This window comes from Drosophila yakuba, chromosome 2L (genome assembly GCF_016746365.2).
Source record: "Drosophila yakuba strain Tai18E2 chromosome 2L, Prin_Dyak_Tai18E2_2.1, whole genome shotgun sequence".
In the NCBI taxonomy this organism is placed as follows: domain Eukaryota; kingdom Metazoa; phylum Arthropoda; class Insecta; order Diptera; family Drosophilidae; genus Drosophila; species Drosophila yakuba.
Window position 1 is genome coordinate 26,778,084 of NC_052527.2, and position 18,334 is coordinate 26,796,417.

General features: G+C 41.1%; 1 protein-coding gene and 1 long non-coding RNA gene across 19 annotated transcripts in view; both read left to right on the forward strand.

Annotated features, from left to right (window-relative positions):
• LOC26536134 (protein CEPU-1) overlaps positions 1–18,334 on the forward strand; it is a 427,226-nt gene that overhangs the window by 55,790 nt on the left and 353,102 nt on the right. The window lies entirely within an intron of this gene.
• Positions 7,449–16,634, forward strand: LOC120320622. The gene is made up of 2 exons (XR_005560151.2): positions 7,449–12,604; positions 13,580–16,634. It is a non-coding gene; the product is annotated as an uncharacterized LOC120320622 (long non-coding RNA).

Genomic DNA, 18,334 nt, shown 5'->3' on the forward strand with positions numbered 1-18,334 from the left:
TTCGCAAAAGTAATTCTTGATGTTGAACTCATTAAAACTTGGGAGTCCACACAATGTATTAATTTTAATTAAATTGCCCATAGCTATAATACTAACATTCGCTTCTTTTTTCCAATTTGGGTGGCATAGGTTTGTATATTTTACACTAAATTCTGCCCCCGTATCTAAAAAAATAAGAGTGATTTAAATTGACCTTTATTATACCCGTTACTCGTGGAGTAAAAGGGTATACTAGATTTGTTGAAAAGTGAGTAACAGGCAGAAGAAAGAGTTTCCAACCATATAAAGTATATACATTCTTGATCAGGATCAATAGCCGATTTGGCCATTTCCGTCTGTCCATCCGTCTGTCAGTCTGTCCGTCCGTCTGTCTGTCCGTATGAACGTCGAGATCTCAGGAACTACAAAAGCTAGAAAGTTGAGATTAAGCATACAGACTCCAGGGACATAGACGCAGCGCAAGTTTGTCAAATCATGCTGCTTTAAAAATGTTTTAATATTTTTTCATTTTTGTTTTGTTATAAATGGCTATCGACTTGTCAACTTTTTGCCACGCCCACAAACCGCCCAAAGCTGCCACTCCTACACTTTTGAAAAATGTTTTAATTTTTTTCATTTTAGTATTAGTCTTGTAAATTTCTATCGATTTGCCAAAAAACATTTTGCCACGTCAACTCTAACGCCCACAAACCGCCAATAACTGTCAGTGTTGACAGTCCTTCGCACTTTCACTGAGTTACGGGTATCAGATAGTCGGGGAACTCGACTATAGCGTTCTCTCTTGTTTTTATGTGCGGTAACTGCCTGAGGTCTGTGCTTAAAAATTCACATCTGTAAGTTCAATTTCCATTGGTTATGCAGTTTGCTGACCTTGTTTTGACATTTTGTAGTTTATATATGCATTCGTGTATTCTCATACTAACAGGGACGCTACTTCGATGTGCCACAGAACTTGTACTCGGACTATCCAAATCGATATTTGGAGTATTGGCTTGATCTTGAGCGCAGTCACTATAAGGCTTGCCAAATCCTCACTCGTAATTTAACTAATGTTTTTATTTTATTTAGGTACATTTTGCGGATACACTTATTATTTGTATTTTACGCATTTATAAAAAGTGGCCAGGTATGAAATTGCTCATTATACCCGTTACTCGTAGAGTAAAAGGGTATACTAGATTCGTTGAAAAGTATGTAACAGGCAGAAGGAAGCGTTTCCGACCATATAAAGTATATATATTCTTGATCAGGATCAGTAGCCGAGTCGATCTGGCCATGTCCGTCTGTCCGTCCGTCTGTCTGTCCGTCTGTCCGTATGAACGTCGAGATCTCAGGAACTACAAAAGCTAGAAAGTTGAGATTAGGCATACAGACTCCAGGGACATAGACGCAGCGCAAGTTTGTCGAATCATGCTGCCACGCCCACTCTAACGCCCACAAACCGCCCAAAACTGCCATGCCCACACTTTTGAAAAATGTTTTAATATTTTTTCATTTTTGTATTGGTCTTGTAAATTTCTATCCATTTGCAAAAAAACTTTTTGCCACGCCTACTCTAACGCCCACAAACCGCCCAAAACTGCTACGCCCACACTTTTGAAAAATGTTTTAATATTTTTTCATTTTTGTATTGGTCTTGTAAATTTCTATCGATTTGCAAAAAAACTTTTTGCCACGCCCACTCTAACGCCCACAAACCGCCAAAAACTGGCCTTCGCACATACACTAGCTGAGTAACGGGTATCAGATAGTCGGGGAACTCGACTATAGCGTTCTCTCTTGTTTTTTCTGAAAATGATATATTTATATCGTGATATTTTATTTGCCCAAATATCGGTATTGCAATATTTTTTTTGGATATTTTTTGATATTTTCTCTTTGCTCACTTTGATTTCGACGCGAAACCAACCATACGAATAAATATCAAATCAAATTATATAGAAATAAAAAACGGGACTGCAAAATGCAAATTGTTCAAAAGAATAATAAAAACCTGTGGAAACACTTCAAACATGTCCTCGCACCTTAAAAATAAACATAAAGATGTTTTCGTAAAATGTGCGAAAAAGAAGGTATGTCATATGGTGTATGTATGTGTGCGTATGTTCAAATTTCAGAAGCTCAAAATTTCACTGAGAATTTATTATTATCTGTATTATATCCGTATTATTATTATTATCTGTGTTAGAAATACATTAATTTAAGTTATGATATATTAAGATTAAATGAAAATATGAAAATTAAGTTAATAAGAAACTTTTATATTTTTATTGAGGGGAAATAAAATTTTATTTGAAAAAAAAAATATCAGAAATATCATATATATCGATATTTTTTTGTGATATTTTAAATATTATCATCATTTTGTTTTGATAAAAAAAATATCATCGATACGATATTTTTTTAATATCACGACATCCCTACTTTGCTGATAACGGAGCAGAACCGTGTAGCTCTATAGTTTTTGTTTTGGTCGCCGACTCGGTGAGAGGGGGTGCTGTTGACGACGATATTGAGCGAGCTTTTGATACCGTTCCAGTTGTTGTGATTGTAGCTGCAATCAAATCTGTATTAAACTTATAATTTCATATAATCGAAGTTACTTTTGGGTGCGTACATAGACAAGTATCGGACTTCTGTCGCTAATTTTCTTTCGCTTCTTTGCTCTTTCTGGTAACATCAAATTTTGAGATAATGTTCTGTTTCTTGTTTTTGCAGTTTTCTTGGATGCTAAAAATTCTGCAAACGTTACCGATGTTGTAAGCAGGGTGTCATTTCTAAAGCGCTATTAAAAATAGAATGCAAAATACAGAACGCCTACAAGTTTTCCTTATCAAGCTTGGCAACAATTTCTTTAAAACAGTTTTTTCTTTATGAAGGTTTTATGTGGTTGAAGCTGATCAATGAGCTCCAGCAATCATTTAGAAAAATTCTCCACGAGCTCGAAGAACTAGACATAGTAGATATGGCAGATAGGGCACACATTACTGAGATTCTGAGGCCAAGATTCCAAGGCCGTGCAGAGTAGTGCTTCGTGAACTGTTAGATAAATTTACCGCTCATATTCGCGCTCTAAATGGAATGGGCTCAACGGAACAAATCGTTAGATGCATCATGGTCCAAGTACTTCTTCAAAAGCTGGATCCGGCGAGTCAAAGTTATAGGAGGGTTTGGCGAACCCAGCCTTAAAAAGTTTAATTACGACGTTGGGTTCCCACCGTTTTCGGAGCAGCGATGCAGAACTATAGATTAGACTAAGATATACGACAGGCAACCAGATAGGAAGTAATCTAAAATCTAATATGTATAGTTATCTTTCTTACCACTAATCGTAACCCTTCGACCTGTGCCTTCTGTAATGTTTCTGGGCCCATAATTTATTATTGTTAGAGATTTCAAAAACAACGCAAATCTGAGTAAAGATGTGCTCCTAACTACCGCACCGTATTAGTAAAATACCGTTCAGGAACCTTTGGAGGAGGCCACGACAAATTTGGTCCGACAATGCAACTATTTTTGTTGTGTATAGGAATATGTTGCTTAAATTAGTTCTGACCTTCGTATTAATGTCAGAAAGCCCGGCTGTAATCGATGATTTAGCTTCCTCATCGTTAATCGAACCAAATGTGGATGTCTTTTAGCGCATCGCCCACATGCAGCAGATGTTTTGGTCCTTGCTAACGACGAATGGTTGCCACACATGAGAGTCGTTGAGAAGAGATGGAGTCGCCTAAACTTTCCTGCAAAAAAAAGTAGCAGGACCGAAGCAAGCAGAGAGTAAGCTGCATCTGTACCCTGTATGGATGCTGTTAAAAGCCACGCATCCAAAGAGGGGAGTATGTCGGGTCTCGGAGTCGCCAGCAAAGCATAAATTATTTATTGTAAGCATTCCGTCCTAAAAACACACAATTTTTATCTAAGGCACCTCATTTGTGCAATTAGATCGTTTCTTATCTACGCAGAGAAGCTGCGGTACATCTCTCGCACTCTCTATATCAAACTGTAACCGATCATGCATCCTTGAAGTGGCTAATGTCCAATATCGACCTAAGTTCCCGACTAGCCAGTGGAGCTAGTCTAACTGTTGTATTCACAAGACGATTGAGAGAGTAAGGTATTACCATTTATGACCTGGACTAATGCCAGGTGTAAGTGCCTATATTAATTCATTTAATGTGTGCATATCCATTAGGAAAAGTGCAAGCAAGTCAGAAGCTTTCCTGCCTTTCATAAACTTTCCCGGGCCTTGTCAGTTTATATGTAATATGTATTTCTTAAGCCCATCAGAAAAAAGATACCAGTATGGATACAACATTTGTAGAAGACGAATTGTATATGGCCGCGACAATGCATTGATATTTTTAAAGTTTTATATTATTCTTATAAATTTCTACCACCATAACGCCCACAAACCGCCCAAAACTGGCACACCAACACTTTTGAAAAATGTTTTGATATTTATACCCGCTACTCGTAGAGTAAAAGGGTATACTAGATTCGTTGAAAAGTATGTAACAGGCAAAAGAAAGCGTTTCCGACCATATAAAGTATACATATTCTTGATCAGGACCAATAGCCGAGTCGATATGACCATGTCCGTCTGTCTGTCCGTCCGTATGAACGCTGTGATCTCAGGAACTACAAAAGCTAGAAAGTTGAAAGCAAGTTTGTCAATTCATGTTGCCACGCCCACAAACCGCCCAAAACTGCCACGCCCACACTTTTAAAAAATGTTTTGATATTTTTTCATTTTTGTATTAGTCTTGTAATTTTCTGTTTAATCCACAGCCCATAATAGCTGACATAAACAGATTTTTTAAAGTTAAAACAAAAAGGAATTAATCCCTGCCCTTAATTGGTAAAGGTTAGCTGACATAACTATTATTGAATAAAAACAACGATATCAGTTCAATCTAGAGATAGAATGTACCAATAAAAACGGAAACATTTAAAGTTTCCTCTGTAAGCTCTACTTTATGCTAGGCACGTCTTCCTCTAAATTAGTAGAACCAAGACATACTCAAAGAAATAACTGGTAGTTTGGACAACTGCTTTCTATACTCTCCCTAGATTTATGGATCTAGGCGGTGTCAATTCAAATTCACGTTCGCTACGTGCGAAGCTAGAATTAGTGCAAGCCAGAAATTGCACAATTTTTGGGCGTAAGATTGGGAGTATCCAAAAACAAAGTGCAACCAAATTAATAAGACAAAAAAATCTAAATATTTTTTAAAAATGCGGCTAGGCTACGGCGTCTTACTGACCATTCGCTAAGCTTAATGATACCTTTTTGTATCCAAAATTAATAACTCCAAAACGGAGAGAGATATTTAGTTTGAGTTTTCTGTATAGGGTTACATTATACAGTTCTTCTATAATACCAAAAATGGTTCTAGTTTATAATTTCAGAACGGAGAACATATCTTTGCGAATCCAAAAAACGTACATTTAATAATATTTAATAAACTAATTTTTTAGTCTAAGAAAAAACAAGTGATTAAGATGTGTCCAGAGACATAGACGCAACACAAGTCTTGTTAATTAATATCGATTGGCCAAAAAACTTTTTGCCACGCCCACTCTAATGCCTACAAACCGCCAAAAAGTGTCAGTGTCCCTTCCATGGCGGCCCTTTCGAAATGGAAAATTACACGGGGAGAACGGGTCTCATACCGAAGGAATATTTTTGTGTGTTTTTCCACGAAGACGTTCCATTTGAAACCCACCTCCAATCTTACAACCCAGAAATTTCTAGCGGCCTTTGCCCGTTTCGTAGTGAGGCGCGGTTGCCCTCAGTGGGTCCATTCCGATAATGGCAAGACCTTTGTGGGGGCCATCAAAGAGTCGGTGACTGATGTATATAACCGTCAAGGACTCATGTGGCGGTTCATCCCACCCGGGACTCCACATATGGCGGGTAGGAAGCGGGAGTGAAGAGTTTCAAACCCCATTTTTTTTTAATCTACGTCCGCCCACAAGTACACGTTTGAGGAGCTGGCGATGCTTCTCGCGAGGACCCCTCTCAAACGATGTCCGAAGATCCCTCAGGTTTGCTGGCCCTCACATCAGGCCAATTTTTTATTGGAGGGCCGTAGCTTTACACGGCTGAGCCGGAGATAAAGGGCGACGCCAAGTTGATATTAGATCGATGGCACGATCTCAAGGCTTAAAATCAGCAAAATCAGACGGTGGAAAGACATAAAGAGCTCCACAAACGCAATAAGTATAAATTTCCGTCCAGGAATCTCCAAGTCAACGATATGGTAGTCGTTATGAAGGACAATCTCCCATCGAACGAATGGCGGCTCGGCAGAATCGTTTCTGCTATCTTTGGAGCTGAAAGAGGTGCCACAAACTGAGCGCTAAAAGGGCCTTCGAGCAGTACTTATTAGTAGGTACTGTTCGAACTGCCTCGCCCATTAGCACTCAGAAGAAGACTGTCGCAGCCAAGAGGGATGCCAGAAGTGTGGAGCGAACCACCGCTTCGCTCCGAAGCGACCCGCCGATGGCGCGTATCCGTCGGTGGCAAAGTGCCCGCATCAGAAGGCTGTCACATCCTGCCGACAGCCATCGTCGTGCTGGACACGGGCTCAACGACCTTGGAGGACGGCGTCATGGTCGAATCATGCATGCATCTCCCTCATGCTGGGGTCAGACATTTATGCGAAGCTGATCCAACCGGGGTTCCTAAAAATCTAGGATGGGTTGCCCGTCACTCAGAATACGGTATTCGGATATATCGTCTCGGGAGCATGCCTGAAGTGCTGACACCAATCGTGCTGCCCATCCAACTGACGAAATAAAGGGGGTTCAGAGCAACAGCGACCAGCGGACCCACATTGTCAACCCACTCCATTTCAGATAGGGAACAATTAGTTGTTCTAGGTGATTTTAATATACCTGTTACTAAGTGGTCTACAGAAGAAAATTATAAATTTTTTTTATAAATTTCCTTTTTTGGCAGGCTTTCTCGACATCTCGTTGTCGCATTTTAATCAACGTCGAATGTTTCTTAGTCGATTACTGGAAATATGCTTGTAACAAAACAAACAATTGTAACCTGTACCGATGTCACCGGTGAATTAAAGGTAGAGATCAAAATGTACGTTCGAATTAGGGGTTAGTTTCATCAATACAAGAAACCTTTTACACAAACTGTTGGGTCATGCAGCCACCAAAACTATGCAGTAGACTAATCTCATACTCTTAATATTGTAAGCCGAAGTAGTCAGTGGTAGCAGTTGCGATGCCCATAGTACAAACCGCTGTTCTCGCACGCATTTATCTGTTCTCTTGTTCTCTTTGTTATCTACCTACGTTAAGCTTGGGCGCTGCATTTCGGCTGTCTGTCCCGCCAATTGTCACTTCTTCGTTTTTCGGCAAAGACTCAACTTGTGCATTCGATATAGCTCTTTGTCGGCCCTAGCTGCCGTAAACAATTCGCAAAATAAACAGTATCGGAAAATAAACAAACTTTCTTCGGCTATTTATTATTCGCAACAGCTATTGAAAAAGCTCAATAGCTAAACACAAACAATGAAAAATATTTTAAAAGTGACAGAGTGGGGAATTTTGCAAGGAATGTAGAGCGCCGATTATATGCTTTAAATTCAACAAAACTGGGGACATGGATATAAATGGAAAATAGGGAAGGACAAACGAGAAGAGTACTATATAAACCAAAATCAAAGGACTTAATCCTTACGATTACGTCAAAAAGCGATGTAAATTTTATCGCAATGATTGATTCCGTGTGTGATCTGAGCCTGATGCAAGAAGAAGCAAGAAAACAATAGAACGGCAGTATGCAATACATAATGTAGAACCAAAATTAGATAGAGTAGTTCGAAGCTGTGTAGAATGTCGAATTTTAAACATTGTGGATCTAGATCTAGATCCGATACACAAAACATAAACATCACACCTCCTCACGCACTGAATGCTAATGAGCTTAAGAATGAGCAAAAAATTCGAACGAAAAAAAGACAACTAAAAAAAAAATCATGTAAGGAATGTTGGTAATCAAGTGGGTTTGGAATGAACTAAAAATTAGGATGGCCGAAATTGTGGTACAATAAGGGGATGAAGAATGAGACAAGGCGTTTGAGAATTGAGTGGAAAGAAAGATAGTGGGACAAACAAGAGACAACGCTATAATCGAGTTCTTCAATTATCAGATACCCGTTACTAAGCTATGGAGAGTGCTAATAAAAAAGTTCAACCTTCTACTTACATATCGATAGAAATTGGCAAAAATTAAATGAACAAATATAAAAAAAGAATATCAATAGAAATTTACAAAAATAATATGTTTTAAATTATTTTTCAAAGCCAATCAAATTTTTAGTATACAAGACAAATAATAAAAAGAACAAATGTCATCTTATCTTTTAAAATACAAATAATATATTTATATATATATTGTTTAGCACAATTGTTTATCTTAGTAATATTTTGATCAACGACTACACAACTTTGCCTTACTCCGGACACGACAACTTTCGGCTTGACGATCTTTTTACTGCACAACTTTCAACTCGCTTTTTTCTTCTTCGACTCACTCTATGCTTGTCCATTTTCTTATAACTCCTTCTTTCTCTTCTGCCTGCGCTCACGACGCTACCCCTTGCGAAGATTATCGATCATCGCATATCAATAACTATCGTTACATTCGGCCATCCTGATCGATGTCGTCTGACCCAGACGATCATATTTCTTCATTTGTAGACGCGTACTCCCATAGCTTCATATTTTCTGCACATGTTGCAGTTATTGTAGGGCAACTCTGTTGTTGTCCAAACGTGTTCAATACCATTTGACTTGGTATATTCATTAAAGCTGTTTGCGGTAAATGCCACGCCCCTGTCACTGATAATGCGTAGCGGCTGACCAAAAATATTAGACCATTCCCTTTTCAATGCAGTTCAAAAATCCTTCTGGCTTTCCCAACTTCTTCTTAACAATAATGCACTTGACGCAAGTGTTAATCAGCTGGGCTACTTTTCGTTCCATATGTGGTATCCAGAACTGCTGCTGTAGTGTGTGAATTGTTTTTTGCAATGCAAAATGGCCAACACTGTGTCCATCCGCTATAGCTTCATGCTCCATTGTTTTAGGTACGACCAACAAGTCACTGCCGTTCATGGTGTTGTATACAATTCCACCTTTCAGCTTACAATTTTCATACGGCTGCAATTTTAATGTTTCTGCTATAGCTTTAATGTAGTTATCCTTCCTGGGCAACTTTTAATCTAGCTGTAACTTCTGATGTTATGGCAAAAACATCTTGTGGATATCGACTGACACTGTCAACGTGCTTCATCCTGCTGCCGGAGCGATGTTTGACTTCGAAATTAAAGTCCTGCAAAGCAAGGATTTATTGTTTGCGAAAAAGCAGCGCAATCTTTCACCAACTTGAAATGTATGCCTAGCAGGTAGTAGCGTAATTTCTGCATGGCAAGATATGATGCTTTAACCTCCAGCTTTGAATCGCTCTGCGGCGTCTTTTTGCTCCGATAAAATACAGAATGCTGCTGCTTGTCAAACTCCTGTGTCAATACTGCACCAAATCCATCCTTGGCGCCTGTCGACGGTATATACTTAGTACAGGTTCTGATGACAATGAATTTTTTTCGGAGCTTATAGCGTTTAGTTCTTCTGCCTCCATCTTGAAAACCACGTCAAGTTAGTTAACGGGCCAGCGACCTGAGCGTAATCTCGAATGAATTTGCGGAAAAATCCGGTCAACCCCAAAAAGGATTGGACGCCTTTTATGTTCTTTGGACATTTGAACCTCTGCACAGCTTGCGTCTTGGTCAAATCTTGCCCATTTCCACGGTGTGGCCCAGAAAGTCAATTCTGTTCAACCGTCAACGTGTACTCTGCCCATAAATGAACCTATCGGCTGCGTCTTAGCGTTTCCAAGGCCTCGTAGAACGGAGTAACACTTCTGCATCACAGTACTTTGAAGTTTTTTGTACAAAGACTGACATACGATTGACATATCGGATCCTGTGTCCACAAGGCAGGCGACACAGCGCCTGTATCTTTACGCGCGTAGTATCTTTTACGACTTGAACACTTTTTACAGCTTGTAGACAATTTAAAGATATATGACCGCTGCCTGCACATTGAAAAGATTTTGTTTCTGCCTTGCAGTCTTTTCTCATGTGTTCATTAGAGCCGCAGTTGTAGCAAAGAATACTTTTTCCATCGGTTATATTTTTTCTGCCACCCCTGTATTGCTTTTGCGGCTTTTCGATAACACACTTGCTTTCGTACAGTTCTCTGTATGATTTGCTGCCATACAATGCAAATTTGAACTCGCTTTTAATATCCAGCCCGTCAACTATATAAGCGATAATAGACTCAACATCAATTTGTCCAAGTGCTGCAATCTTTTTAATGTTAGCATGTATTCGTGCATGCTTTCGTCGCTCTTCTTCTTCCTGTGCGTCAGTTTTGCATGTACATCGGTACTTTTCGACGCGCGTTTAAATTTGCCAATTAGGGCATTTTTATGTTGCTCATATGTGCTCACCAACTCTGACTTCAAAAACAACTTGGCCATTTTAACCATTTTTCCTCGTGCCTGCACATACCGTTGTTTTTCCGTAAGCTCATATGCATCTGCATTCTGCACAAAATTTTCAAGCCAAATCTCTACTGGGATGCTGACGCCATCGACCAACAATTTTTTCAAAATTGTCTGCAGTTATTTTCGGCTCTTAAGAGTAAGCAAGTGAATTATTTGTTGTAGACTTTGAGGTGGTCCAAAAGAAGAGGTGGTCCAAAAGGATGGCAAAGAAGGCGACGTGTATAAATAAATAAGCTCACGGAATTTCGCTCTGGCCGGAACATCAAGTATAGCCGAGGAGCCCGTACATTGGCTGTACCACCAATAAATTACATCCAATTAAATTGGACCAGGTGATTTTACCGGAAATGTTTGGCACATGCCTTTGCGTACCAAGATGACATCATCGTTATTGGTTGCCCCGAAGAACACGAACCTAAAGATAAACCCAGAAAAATGACCATTCTTCAAGCAAGAAGAAGTTTACCTAGGACATCGCGTTACAAGCCGAGGGATAGGTACGGACCCAGAAAAGGTAGCAGCCATAGCCCGGTTAGAACCACCTTCGTCGGTCCGTGAGCTGAGACAGTACCTTGGAGTTTCATCTTGGTACCGACGTTTCGTGCCTGACCTCGCACGAATTGTGAGGCCACTAACCACCCTACGCAAGGGTACCTAGTTCACATGGTCACAGGACCACTAGCAAGCCTTTGAGGAGGTAAAAGCAAGATTGGTCACAGACCCAGTCCTGGCGTGGGATGACGGATAGGCGCGATTCTCACGCAGGATACAGAAGAGGGCGGGAAAGTTATTTCGTACTCTATCCCTAAACGGACCCTAAACGGAGCCGAGCAAAACGTTTTAACAACAGAAATGGAGTTTTTGGCAATTGTGTGGGCAATTTGGAAATTAAAGCCATACTTTAAAGTCAAGGTAGTGACGGATCACATGGTGCTGAAATGGCTAAACAAAAGAATTGCCGTCTAAACATTGCCCAGTTCGAACCATGGAAACAATATGTTGTTGGTGCTGATCGACAGATTTTCTAGATGGACTGAGTTGGTACCTTCGCGAACAGCCATGGCGGATGCGTTGCAGAATGCAATCGGGAACGCATTGTCGCGAGTTTTGGAGTCGCGTACGTGGTGATCACAGACAAGAGACAAGACAAGTGCATCAGAGTATACGGGCTACTCACCGGCGTTTTTTACACAAGGCCCCGAGCCCAGACTACCGAACGCATTGTACGCTAGGTACAGAAAGGCAACCAGAGTCTCCGAGGGATTTGCGGCCAAGCTTGCTTTTAGTGTCACTGGTTATCAGATTGTGGATTTCGTATCGCTAGTAATCTTTAAGAGCCGCCACCGGTTTCTTTACTACCCACGGTACCCGGTACAGTGAGACCAAGGAATTTAAATGAGACCGGAGGACTGTTTAGGTGTCTGGCCACAGCCGGAATTTACAATCCCCACCACCGGTGGAAGGTGAGATCTCCACCATTGAGATTACGTGAAGGACCTGAGAACGGACGCTATATGACAACCGTTTCAGCGTCAGACCAAGGCGAGAGTCAACTTAGGCTGACGGCAGAGTGCGCGCGAGAAGCGAAGCGATGCGATAATATTGGGCGAGAACGAGCGATAAAGCTCTCCAAGCATTTTTAAGTGAAATCACTCGAAATATGTCAGAGTGAGAGCGAGGCGAGTAGCGTGCTCAAGCGATAAAGCGAGAGCAAAGCGAGAGAGCATTTTGCAACCTGCTTTATCGCTTCAACTCGCTCAGAGCGTACGATTGTTTTGTTGCATTCTGTGCTTTATTTACCGTTTGCTTTCAAAGCATGCGTTTTTAATGTTTTCATTTGGTGGGATTTGTGAGAAAACAAAACGAAATGGAGATAAACGTTGAAAAATTAATTGACGAAATATTTTTACGCCCAGCGCTATGGGATCAAAAGAGCAAGATCTATCATAATAGAGCCTTGGTGAAAAAAAAATTGGACAGAGATGAAAAACATATTTGAAACAGAAAGTAAGTATAGATTTATTAATAACTGTGAACTATTTGTATTTACATATTTTTATTCGGTGTTTCTGTGAGTGCAAAGAAAGTCGCGAAAGGCGTTTCTAATTAATTGGCCTGTTCTTAAATTAACATAATTGAAAGTTTCGTCGTTATGAGTTTCGGTGTCAATATGGAAATTTTGTGTTTCCATATCAATATCATATGGCCCTTCCAGGTTAATAATTGAATTATGCACAATTTATATACTCTTCACAATTATATCAACAAAACTGGGATCTGTCTTAATAGGCTTCCAGAGAAGACGCCATTTGGATGTTATGATACCAAAGGCGCATTCAATGCATCTTCGAGCTCTGGAAAGTCTACGGTTAAAATATTCGTTGTTTGCATTTATATCCCTTCTTAAATATGGCCTTAAACGATTTCCGAGTAATGGATAAGCCTCATCACCAATAAAAACATATGGCATCTTTGTGTTTGTTCCAGGCGAGCAAGAATCTGGCGGCAAGAATTGTCGAGCCTTTAGCATCATATACAGTTGTGATGCATTGAATGTTCCACCATCACTTTTTTTTCCGTAACCTCCAACTTCTATGGCAATAAATTTGCAATTGGCATCTGCTATCGCTTGAAGTACTATCGAAAAGTACTTTTTATAATTATAGAACATAGACCCAGAATCCGCTGGACACTTAATACGGATGTGTTTTCCATCAATTGCTCCAGCGCAATTGGGAAAGTTCCACAGATTCCAAAATTTGTCTGCCGTCTGGCTAATTATTTCCTTCGTGGGCTGAGGCATATGTAGCGGTTGTAGCTCCTCCCAAAGAGCTATTTCAGTCTCTTTTACAACAACTGAAACAGTAGTCCGCCCAATTTTAAATTAATATGCCAATGATGCGAAAGATGCTCCAGTAGCTAAAAATCTTTAAATACGGATAATTTTCGACATTAGTGTAATTAATACAATTTTTATTTCAGAAGGCTGTTTAAAAAAAAAAATGGAAGAACATCCGCGACCAGTTCCGAGGCGAATGGAAAAAAATTACCAAAATTCCCAAATCTGGAGACCCTGGAATTTCGGAGGAGGCTTACAGCCATTACACTTCTTGGCCTCATTTCACCAGTTTGCTTTTTTTAAAAAACCAGATGAAACCGAGCAAATTGGTTGGAAGTTTTGACGCATCATCACAATTTACCTTCGAGGCAGCTTCACCGGGATTTTCATCAGAAGTGTGATGATCAACCAATTTGTCCACCAAAAAAAAAAACAAAAGAAGGTGACTGCAGCGGAGGAATTGGTTGCTATTGAACAATAAAAAAGAGAAAGACGACGACGAGGCATTTTTTGACAGCCTACTACCATACTTGCGGAAAATGGATCCGAAAAAAAATTATTATGCCGAATGGAAATTCAAAAAACAATTTTTAATTTTTCTTTTGACGATATTTCCGATACACAATAAATATATTAAAAACTTACCTCAATGTTATTATTAATTTTTGACAAAGCATTATGGGGTGTATAACAAAATTTGGCCAATTCTTTATCAAACGACTATTAATTATATTTAATATATAATCAAAAGTCGAAATAGACATACGCGTATAGTTAAAGAACCTATCTGGGTAGTTTTGCAAATCATTGTATAAATTGTGTAATTCCCCTTTTTTCATTTCTGTTGGTGTTTAGGGGGTGGACGCCGGTTTTTTTTTTTATTATAAGGTTTATAGTTGCACTTGATGCGAAAAATTCTTCGTCCGAATCCATCTCGTTCACATTTATAAATAAAAGAGAGCAATGTAGCTCGCTTCTCGTCTCGCTCTCACTCTGTCATCTTATCGCTTTGCTCATAGCTTCTCGCTACGCTTCGCATCGCTTCGCTTCTCGCGCGCACTCTGCCGTCAGCCTTAGACGTGCCGCGAGCGAACTAAAGTACTGCCACAGCCGAGACAGGAGGATCGAGGAAGCAGGAAAGCTAGCCGTCTATCTCCAGAGCCAACAGGATCTACCGCCTATTAAATTTCGAAGAAAGAGGATAGACGGTACGGCGTAACAGAGCAGTACCGTAAGGATAAACAACTGGAGTCAGAGACAGACAGATGCAGACTGAAGACCGGGCCCCGGGATACAATGGGCAAGAAGACATAACGGTGGCGAAGAGAGAGGGAGACACCCATACATACACTGAGGAAAATAACAGGAAAGTCCAAAAAGGATGCTCGAAACTGAGGTATCGTGGAGATACGAGATCGAACCATCACCGTGAATTCGAATCACCCGACAAGAAGCGCTAAAGCTGGCTGCTCTGGGTCAAGGTCCGCCAAGTAGCAAGGGCGGTTGCCTATTCGCCCGCCCACCCGAGCTCCGAGGCGTGGAGTCGAGGACAATAAAGGAGATCGGTGGTCACGCCCGAATGAAGCGACCTGGAATGGGAGGAGAACCCGCCCAGAAAAGATGGAGGTGGAGACTGGACAGGGCCTGGGACTGAGCGGCAGACCGGATCCTACCAGGGACCGCCCCAGCCTTTGAAGAGGCAAAATCCCAAAGGGAGCGGGGAGACATCGGTAATCCAACGTCCAACGACAGTTTGGAGGCAATATGGGCCTCGCAGCCCGGAAGAAGTACGAGGCCGCCAAAGAGACGCGGATCTGCATGCAGCAGAGAACGGCCATGCATGTGGTCCTAAAGCGGTCGATGGACCAGGTAGAAAAGGAGAAGCGGCGGCAGGAGGAGCTGCGGAAGGCAGAACCACGCGGCTTGGAGGCAGGTTGCCTGTTAGAAAGAAGGATCGGACCTCATGTGGGAGAGGGAACTGACCGACACCCCCCGGTACATTTACTCGAAGGAGGTGGCCACGGCGTCTTCGCTGTTTGATCCGTTGAGATTACTTACTCTCATCATCATAGTGGCAAAAATTATCCTCCTCCCACAACATAATCCCAGCTGATCAATTTGGCTTTCGTTAAAGCCATGAAATTATTGATCAAGTGAATAGAGTAACGACAGATATTAGAACCACATTCTAAAATCGAGAATACTGTACAGCAGTTTTTTTTAGATGTATAACAATCTTTCGACCTAACCACGCTTAATGGATTAATGTTAAAAATCAGAACAGCTCTGCTAAAAGCAAACACAAGCTTATAAAGCCACACCTTTATGTCAGCTAGTTTGCAGTCCGAGGCAACACTACCACTCCTGCTGACCTTAAAATAAAAGGAGCCCCTCCAGATACGGTTTAACTCTAAACCTACTTTACACAGCAGACATCCCAATAAATATACTCCTAACAATATCAACTTTTTTCGATGGTACAGCTATTTTTAGCCGCTCAAAGTCTGCTTTCCAAGCTACAGATCAACAAGCCTTACATCTCAAAGACATTAAAAGTGTCGAATAAAAGTAAACAAACAAGAGTGCCCACCACTTTCGCACTCCTCAGGGCAGAAAAGGTGACTTACCTAGGCGTACACCCTGACAGAAAACTCACAAGGCGCAGGCATATTGAAGCCATAAAACTCATCTAAAACTTAATATCAGCAATCTACAGTGGCTCATAAACGTGCGCTCCCCGCTTAGGTCTTATTATACAATTCTGAACAGAAACCAATCTGGATCTTTGCCTTACAGATAGAGGGGATTGCCAGTAAAATTGATATCATACATTGATATCAAACATATAAGGTCTGTAACTACCAGTATAATATATAACTCCGAAAAAATATCACAGCAAGCTTTCTTCGCACCCTTACCACCTAACAAGAGGTCTAACGCAGCCCAGCAGTCGATCCCACTTCCACAGAACGGACTTACCAACCAGTGAATAAATTTTTAGGGTCGTTAAACCAAAGTGTTGGGTCAAACCCCAATTAAAATAATTTTGTTTATATTTGAATTCCGCGCCTTTTGAATGTTGTTAACATAACATATGTTGTATGATGCTGCCAACTCGTACTAGCGAGTGAGTGGCAAATAGGAAGAAGAAGACTGTAAAAGAGTGTGAATAGAACAGATTGAAGAAGAAGACTGAAATTGAAAGAAAGCCACGAGAAGTGAAAGTGAGGAGAAATAATCAAGAATTGTCATTTAAATTTATACTATTAAAACTAGCACCATCCGACTTATCATTTATACTCAAGAAAAAGCTCTTGTTTTAGATTTTGGCGCCCGTGACAGGACTTGTGCTAGTTTTTTAGTTCATTTTGGTGATTGTTGTTGTTATGTTCGCCCCCATTTTTACTTTGCTCTAAGTCTAGCACGCGCATTTACGACCTTTGCTCTGCCAAACTCTGGTACATTCGCGCATTGCATTCGCTGCTGGTCTACCCAGCGTCCGCATAGAATTTTCGCTCGTGCACTTGCGCACAACTTATAGCATCGCAGCTGCCGGCCATATTCAAGGGTCTCCCGCTGCATCCCTGGACGTCGTTGGAGTGGACATACCATTCTCCAAGTGTCATCGCCATAGTTGGAGTCGACATCTCGGTCCTCCATCTATACATCTATAGCCCCTAGGAGCACCCCCATACATAACCTTATTCTGCCGCAACACATCGATTGCACTCTAGGCTTGGCGAACGAAAATTTTTCACTACATCTCGTCGTCTCGCTCGCTCTCACATACCTCGTCAAGCAACGCATTGCCAGATCGAAAATAAATAAAGTAAACAAACATCTGCAAAATGTCTTCGCTGAAGCAACTTCAGCGAACGAGTGCTCTGGAAAACCTTACACGTATGAGCAAATCAGTGGAACCTGGTTTAAATTTATCTCCGTTGGAATTATCCGTTTGTCGATTTTGGAATCGTACTTTAAACCTACTCAGGACGCCATAGAGCCGATGGAGCCAGCTGAAGCACAGCGTAATACTCGCTTCAAAATAGAGGAACTATTTATCCACGCCAGGGTTTGCGTTGAGGAACAACTTGGACCAGATGCATCCAGCACGGGCATTCACGAATCCACGGTCAGTTTTGATCACACATCTGCAGTTAAGCTCCCGCTCTTATCATTGCCGGCATCTGACGGCAGATACTGCTAGTACCAAAACTTCATCTTGTCATTTAATGAAGTCGTTGGCCACCAGCCATCCATGTCTTAGATCGAGAAGTTCAACCAGTGGTCAAACTGTCTTTGAGGACTCGCTCTTGAAACGGTTCGAGCTTTCCAGGTGACCGCAGACAACTACACAACGCAAATTTGCGTTTGTATCTCACCAATGCTACGAAGCTCGAGGTTGCACTTGCTCCGTGGCAGTCGAAGCCTTTGGGCAAACTCCTCGGATATGAAATTCACCATGCAACCACCAATATCAAGTCGAGGCATCATCCAGAATCGGAAATTGACATTTCCTCGTGGAACCGTCCGCAGCACTCATCTCTTGCCGACGAAAACTTTAACTAGTCTCGCCGCATCGATTTGCTTTTAGGCACGGAAACCTTCTTCGATAACTTAGCAGTCGGCCAAGTTAAATTAGGAAAGAAAACACTGCTGGATAGTGTCTGATCAATGTCGAGCTTATCCCAGAATACTTCATCAGTACTCATCTATCGCACTAGAAGAAATTGACTAAAAAATTGAAAGGCTATAGCGCATCGATCATGTGGAGACTCCCGAGAACACACTTACGCCAGAGCAGCGAAACTGTGAGGAGTTCTATACCAAAACAGTACGACGCGGCTTAGATGGTCGATTGGAAGTACGACTGTCATTTAAAGATGAACCTACCGTTC